This window comes from Pristiophorus japonicus, unplaced genomic scaffold (genome assembly GCF_044704955.1).
Source record: "Pristiophorus japonicus isolate sPriJap1 unplaced genomic scaffold, sPriJap1.hap1 HAP1_SCAFFOLD_372, whole genome shotgun sequence".
Classification (NCBI taxonomy): domain Eukaryota; kingdom Metazoa; phylum Chordata; class Chondrichthyes; family Pristiophoridae; genus Pristiophorus; species Pristiophorus japonicus.
In genome coordinates this window covers 348853-357158 of record NW_027253566.1, presented here as the reverse complement: position 1 = coordinate 357158, position 8306 = coordinate 348853, and positions in this window count along the sequence as shown.

Below are 8306 nucleotides of genomic sequence, written 5' to 3'. Positions count from 1 at the left end.
CCCCCTGGTTAATGTGCCCCGTGTTTAATGTGCCCCATGTTTAATCCGCCCCATGGTTAATGTAACCCGTGTTTAATGTGCCCCATGGCTAATGCGCCCCGTGGTTAATCCGCCCTGTGGTTAATGTTCCCCGTGGTTAATTAATGTGCCCCGTAGTTAATGTGCCCCGTGGTTTATGTGCCCCACGGTTAATGTGCCCCGTGCTTAATGTGCCCGTGATTAATGTGCCCCGTGGCTATTGTGCCCCATGGATAATGTGCCCCATGGTTAAGGTGCCCCGTGGTTAATGTGCCCCGTGGTTAATGTGCCCCACGGCTAAACCGCCCCGTGGTTAATCCGCCACGTGGTTAATGTGCCCCGTGGGTAATGCGCCCCGTGGTTAATCCTACCGCTGGTTAATGTGCCCCGTGGTTAACGTGCCCCGTGGTTAAAGTGCCCCACGGTTAATGTGCCCCGTGGTTAATGTGCCCGTGATTAATGTGCCCCGTGGTTAATATGCCCCATGATTAATGTGCCCCGTGGTTAATGTGCCCTACAGTTAATGTGCCCAGTGGTTAATCCGCCCTGTGGTTAATGTGCCCCGTGTTTAATGTGCCCCTTGGTTAATCCTCCCCCTGGTTAATGTGCCCCGTGTTTAATCCTGCCCCTGGTTAATGTGCCCCGTGGTTAATCCACCCCGTGGTTAATGTGTCCCGTGGTTAATCCGCCCCCTGGTTAATGTGCCCCATGGTTAATGTGCCCCGTGGTTAATCCTCCCCCTGGTTAACGTGCCCCGTGATTAAACCTGCCCCTGGTTATTGTGCCCCGTGGTTAATCCTCCCCCGGGTTAATGTGCCCCGTGGTTAATGTGCCCCGTGTTTAATGTGCCCCGTGGTTAAAGTGCCCCACGGTTAATGTGCCCCGTGGTTAATGTGCCCGTGATGAATGTGCCCCGTGGTTAATATGCCCCATGATTAATGTCCCCGTGGTTAATGTGCCCTACGGTTAATGTGCCCAGTGGTTAATCCGCCCTGTGGTTAATGTGCCCCGTGTTTAATGTGCCCCCTGGTTAATCCTCCCCCTGGTTAATGTGCCCCGTGGTTAATCCACCCCGTGGTTAATGTGCCCCGTGGTTAATCCGCCCCCTGGTTAATGTGCCCCATGGTTAATGTGCCCCGTGGTTAATCCTCTCCCTGGTTAATGTGCCCCGTGATTAATCCTGCCCCTGTTTAATGTGCCCCGTGGTTAATCCTCCCCCGGGTTAATGTGCCCCGTGGTTAATGTGCCCCGTGTTTAATGTGCCCGCGGTTAATGCTCCCCCTGGTTAATGTGCCCTGTGGTTAATGTGCCCCGTGGTTAATGTGCCCCGCAGTTCATGTGCCCCTTGGTTAATATGACCCGTGGTTAATCCGCCCGTGGTTAATGTGCCCTGTGGTTAATCCGCCCCGTGGTTAATGTGCCCTGTGGTTAATCCGTCTTGTGGTTAAAGTACCCTGTGGTTAATGTGCCCCGTGGTTAATCCGCCCTGTGGTTAATGTGCCCTGTGGTTAATCCGCCCCGTGGTTAATGTGCCCCGTGGTTAATCTGCCCCGTGGTTAATGTTGCTCGTGGTTAATCCATGCGTGGTTAATCCGCCCCGTGGATAATCCACCCCGTGGTTAATGTGCCCCGTGGTTAATGTGACCCATGGTTAATGTGCCCCATGGATAATCCGCCCCCTGGTTAATGTGCCCTGTGGTTAATGTGCCTCGTGGATAATCTGCCCCGTGGTTAATCCGCCCCGTGGTTAATGTGCCCCGTGGTTAATCCGCCCCGTGGTTAATGTGCCCCGTGGTTAATGTGCCCCGTGCTTAATGTGCCCCATTATTAAGCCAACCCCTTAGTTAATCCACCCCTTGGTTAATGTGCCCGTGGATAATGTGCCCCGTGGTTAACGTGCCCCGTGATTAATGTGTCCTGTGGTTAATGTGCCCCGTGTTTACTGTGCCCCGTGGTTAATCCGCCCCCTGATTAATGTGCCCTGTGGTTAATGTGACCCGTGATTATTATGCCCCGTGGGTCATCCGCCTCGTGGTTAATGTGCCCCGTGGATAATCCGCCCCGTGGTTAATGTGCCCTGTGGTTAATGTGCCCCGTGGATAATCTGCCCCGTGGTTAATGTGCCCCACGGTTAATGTGCCCCATGGTTAACGTGCCCCCTGGATAATCCGCCCCGTGGTTAATGTGCCTCGTGGATAATCCTCCCCCTGATTAATGTGCCCCGTGGTTAATGTGCCCCGTGGATAATCCGCCCCGTGGTTCATGTGCCCCGTGGATAATCCACCCCGTAGTTAATGTGCCCCGTGGTTAATGTGCACCGTGCTTAATGTGCCCCATGATTAAGCCAACCCCGTAGTTAATCCACCCCTTGGTTAATGTGCCCGTGGATAATGTGCCCCGTGGTTAACGTGCCCCGTGATTAATGTGTCCTGTGGTTAATGTGCCCCGTGTTTACTGTGCCCCGTGGTTAATCCGCCCCCTGATTAATGTGCCCTGTGGTTAATGTGACCCGTGATTATTGTGCCCCGTGGGTCATCCGCCTCGTGGTTAATGTGCCCCGTGGATAATCCGCCCCGTGGTTAATGTGCCCTGTGGTTAATGTGCCCCGTGGATAATCTGCCCCGTGGTTAATGTGCCCCACGGTTAATGTGCCCCATGGTTAACGTGTCCCGTGGATAATCCGCCCCGTGTTTAATGTGCCTCGTGGATAATCCTCCCCCTGATTAATGTGCCCCGTGGTTAATGTGCCTCGTGGTTAATGTGCCCCGTGGATAATCCGCCCCGTGGTTCATGTGCCCCGTGGATAATCCACCCCGTAGTTAATGTGCCCCGTGGTTAATGTGCACCGTGCTTAATGTGCCCCATGATTAAGCCAACCCCGTAGTTAATCCACCCCTTGGTTAATGTGCCCGTGGATAATGTGCCCCGTGGTTAACGTGCCTCGTGATTAATGTGTCCTGTGATTAATGTGCCCCGTGTTTACTGTGCCTCGTGGTTAAACCGCCCGCTGATTAATGTGCCCTGTGGTTAATGTGACCCGTGGTTCTTGTGCCCCGTCGATCATCCGCCCCGTGGTTAATGTGCCCTGTGGATAATCCGCCCCGTGGTTAATGTGCCCTGTGGTTAATGTGCCCCGTGGATAATCTGCCCCGTGGTTAATGTGCCCCACGGTTAATGTGCCCCGTGGTTAATCCGCCACGTGGATAATGTGCCCCGTCGTTAATCCTCTCCCTGCTTAATGTGCCCCGTGATTAATCCGCCCCGTGGTTAATGTGCCCCGTGGTTAATCCTCCCCTTGATTAATGTGCCCCGTGGTTAATCGCCCCTTGGTTAATGTGCTCCGTGGTTAATGTGCCCCGTGGTTAACCCGCCCCGTGGTTAATGTGCCCCGTGGTTAATCCGCCCCGTGGTTGATGTGCCCCGTGGTTAATTCGCCCCGTGGTTAATCCACCCCGTGGATAATCAGCCCCGTGGTTAATGTGCCCCATGGATAATCGCCCCTTGGTTAATGTGCCCCGTGGTTAATGTGCCCCGTGGTTAATCCGCCCCGTGGTTAAAGTTACTCATGGATAATCGCCCCTTGGTTAATGTGCCCCGTGGTTAATCCGCCCCGTGGTTAATGTGCCCCGTGGTTAATCCTCCCCCTGGTTCATGTGCCCTGTGGTTAATGTGCCCCGTGGTTAATCCACTCCCTGGTAAATGTGCCCGTGGTTAATGTGCCCCGTGGTTAATCCTCCCCCTGGTTAATGTGCCCCGTTGTTAATCCTCCCGTGGTTAATGTGCGCCGTGGATAATCCACCCCATGGTTAATGTGCCCCGTGGTTAATCCGCCCCCGTGGTTAAGGTGCCCCGTGGTTAATGTTCCCCGTGGTTAATCCGTCCCATGGTTAATGTGCGCTGTGGATAATCCGCCCCGTGGTTAATGTGCCCCTTGGTTAATGCGCCCCGTGGTTAATCCTCCCCCTTGTTAATGTGCCCCGCGGTTTATGTGCCCCGTGGTTAATCCGCCCCATGGTTAATGTACCCCATGGTTAATGTGCCCCGTGGTTAAACTGCCCCGTGGCTAACCCACCCCGTGGTGCCCCGTGGTTCATCCTCCCTGTGATTAATGTGCCCCGTGGTTAATCCTCCCTGTGATTAATGTGCCCCGTGGTTAATTTGCCCCGCGATCAATGTGCCCCTTGGTTAATGTGACCCGTGGTTAATCCGCCCCGTGGTTAATGTGTCCCGTGGTTAATCCGACCCATGGTTAATGTGCCCCGTGGTTAAACCGTCCCGTGGTTAATGTGCCTCGTGGTTAATGTGCCCCGTGGTTAATCCGCCCTGTGGTTAATGTTCCCCGTGGTTAATCCGCCTCATGGTTAATGTACCCCGGAGTTAATGTGCCCCGTGGTTTATGTGCCCCACGGTTAATGTGCCCGTGATTAATGTGCCCCATGGTTAATGTGTCCCATGGTTAATGTGCCACGTGGTTAATCCGCCCCGTGGTTAATGTGCCCGTGTTTAATGCGCCACGTGGTTAATGTGCCCCGTGGTTAATCCTCCCCCTGGTTAATGTGCCCCGTGGTTAATGTGCCTCGTGCTGAATCTTCCACGTGGTTAATCCCGTGGTTAATGCGCCCCGTGGTTAATGTGCCCCGTGCTTAATACGCCCCCTGGTTAATGTGCCCCGTGGTTAATGTGCCCCGTGATTAATGTGCCCCGTGGTTAATGTGCCCCATGGCTAAGGTGCCCCGTGGTTAATCCGCCCTGTGATTAATGTGCCCCGTGGTTAATGTGCCCCGTGCTTAATGCACACCGTGGTTAATGTGCTCTGTGCTTAACCCTCCCCCTGGTAAATGTGCCCCGTGGTTAATATGCCCCATGTTTAATCCGCCCCAGGGTTAATGTACCCCGTGGTTAATGTGCCCCATGGCTAACCCACCGCATGGTGCCCCGTGTTTAATCCACCCCGTGGTTAATTTGCCCCGTGGTTATTCCGCTCCGTGGTTAGTCCGCCCCCTGGTTAATGTGCCCCGTGGTAAATCCTCCTACTGGTTAATGTACCCCGTGTTTAATCCTCCCCCTGGTATATGTGCCCCGTGGTTAATGTGCCCCTTGGTTAATGTGACTCGTGGTTAATCCTCCCCCTGGTTAATGTGCCCCGTGGATAATCCGCCCCGTGGTTAATGTGCCCCGTGGTTAATGTGCCCCACGGTTAATGTGCCCCGTGGTTAATGTGCCCGTGATTAATGTGCCCCGTGGCTATTGTGCCCCATGGATAATGTGCCCCATGGTTAAGGTGCCCCGTGGTTAATGTGCTCTGTGGTTAACCCTCCCCCTGGTTAATGTGCCCCGTGTTTAATGTGCCCCATGTTTAATCCGCCCCATGGTTAATGTAACCCGTGTTTAATGTGCCCCATGGCTAATGCGCCCCGTGGTTAATCCGCCCTGTGGTTAATGTTCCCCGTGGTTAATTAATGTGCCCCGTAGTTAATGTGCCCCGTGGTTTATGTGCCCCACGGTTAATGTGCCCCGTGGTTAATGTGCCCGTGATTAATGTGCCCCGTGGCTATTGTGCCCCATGGATAATGTGCCCCATGGTTAAGGTGCCCCGTGGTTAATGTGCACCGTGGTTAATGTGCCCCACGGCTAAACCGCCCCGTGGTTAATCCGCCACGTGGTTAATGTGCCCCGTGGGTAATGCGCCCCGTGGTTAATCCTACCGCTGGTTAATGTGCCCCGTGGTTAATGTGCCCCGTGGTTAAAGTGCCCCACGGTTAATGTGCCCCGTGGTTAATGTGCCCTACAGTTAATGTGCCCAGTGGTTAATCCGCCCTGTGGTTAATGTGCCCCGTGTTTAATGTGCCCCTTGGTTAATCCTCCCCCTGGTTAATGTGCCCCGTGTTTAATCCTGCCCCTGGTTAATGTGCCCCGTGGTTAATCCACCCCGTGGTTAATGTGTCCCGTGGTTAATCCGCCCCCTGGTTAATGTGCCCCATGGTTAATGTGCCCCGTGGTTAATCCTCCCCCTGGTTAACGTGCCCCGTGATTAAACCTGCCCCTGGTTATTGTGCCCCGTGGTTAATCCTCCCCCGGGTTAATGTGCCCCGTGGTTAATGTGCCCCGTGTTTAATGTGCCCCGTGGTTAAAGTGCCCCACGGTTAATGTGCCCCGTGGTTAATGTGCCCGTGATGAATGTGCCCCGTGGTTAATATGCCCCATGATTAATGTCCCCGTGGTTAATGTGCCCTACGGTTAATGTGCCCAGTGGTTAATCCGCCCTGTGGTTAATGTGCCCCGTGTTTAATGTGCCCCCTGGTTAATCCTCCCCCTGGTTAATGTGCCCCGTGGTTAATCCACCCCGTGGTTAATGTGCCCCGTGGTTAATCCGCCCCCTGGTTAATGTGCCCCATGGTTAATGTGCCCCGTGGTTAATCCTCTCCCTGGTTAATGTGCCCCGTGATTAATCCTGCCCCTGTTTAATGTGCCCCGTGGTTAATCCTCCCCCGGGTTAATGTGCCCCGTGGTTAATGTGCCCCGTGTTTAATGTGCCCGCGGTTAATGCTCCCCCTGGTTAATGTGCCCTGTGGTTAATGTGCCCCGTGGTTAATGTGCCCCGCAGTTCATGTGCCCCTTGGTTAATATGACCCGTGGTTAATCCGCCCGTGGTTAATGTGCCCTGTGGTTAATCCGCCCCGTGGTTAATGTGCCCTGTGGTTAATCCGTCTTGTGGTTAAAGTACCCTGTGGTTAATGTGCCCCGTGGTTAATCCGCCCTGTGGTTAATGTGCCCTGTGGTTAATCCGCCCCGTGGTTAATGTGCCCCGTGGTTAATCTGCCCCGTGGTTAATGTTGCTCGTGGTTAATCCATGCGTGGTTAATCCGCCCCGTGGATAATCCACCCCGTGGTTAATGTGCCCCGTGGTTAATGTGACCCATGGTTAATGTGCCCCATGGATAATCCGCCCCCTGGTTAATGTGCCCTGTGGTTAATTTGCCTCGTGGATAATCTGCCCCGTGGTTAATCCGCCCCGTGGTTAATGTGCCCCGTGGTTAATCCGCCCCGTGGTTAATGTGCCCCGTGGTTAATGTGCCCCGTGCTTAATGTGCCCCATTATTAAGCCAACCCCTTAGTTAATCCACCCCTTGGTTAATGTGCCCGTGGATAATGTGCCCCGTGGTTAACGTGCCCCGTGATTAATGTGTCCTGTGGTTAATGTGCCCCGTGTTTACTGTGCCCCGTGGTTAATCCGCCCCCTGATTAATGTGCCCTGTGGTTAATGTGACCCGTGATTATTATGCCCCGTGGGTCATCCGCCTCGTGGTTAATGTGCCCCGTGGATAATCCGCCCCGTGGTTAATGTGCCCTGTGGTTAATGTGCCCCGTGGATAATCTGCCCCGTGGTTAATGTGCCCCACGGTTAATGTGCCCCATGGTTAACGTGCCCCCTGGATAATCCGCCCCGTGGTTAATGTGCCTCGTGGATAATCCTCCCCCTGATTAATGTGCCCCGTGGTTAATGTGCCCCGTGGATAATCCGCCCCGTGGTTCATGTGCCCCGTGGATAATCCACCCCGTAGTTAATGTGCCCCGTGGTTAATGTGCACCGTGCTTAATGTGCCCCATGATTAAGCCAACCCCGTAGTTAATCCACCCCTTGGTTAATGTGCCCGTGGATAATGTGCCCCGTGGTTAACGTGCCCCGTGATTAATGTGTCCTGTGGTTAATGTGCCCCGTGTTTACTGTGCCCCGTGGTTAATCCGCCCCCTGATTAATGTGCCCTGTGGTTAATGTGACCCGTGATTATTGTGCCCCGTGGGTCATCCGCCTCGTGGTTAATGTGCCCCGTGGATAATCCGCCCCGTGGTTAATGTGCCCTGTGGTTAATGTGCCCCGTGGATAATCTGCCCCGTGGTTAATGTGCCCCACGGTTAATGTGCCCCATGGTTAACGTGTCCCGTGGATAATCCGCCCCGTGTTTAATGTGCCTCGTGGATAATCCTCCCCCTGATTAATGTGCCCCGTGGTTAATGTGCCTCGTGGTTAATGTGCCCCGTGGATAATCCGCCCCGTGGTTCATGTGCCCCGTGGATAATCCACCCCGTAGTTAATGTGCCCCGTGGTTAATGTGCACCGTGCTTAATGTGCCCCATGATTAAGCCAACCCCGTAGTTAATCCACCCCTTGGTTAATGTGCCCGTGGATAATGTGCCCCGTGGTTAACGTGCCTCGTGATTAATGTGTCCTGTGATTAATGTGCCCCGTGTTTACTGTGCCTCGTGGTTAAACCGCCCGCTGATTAATG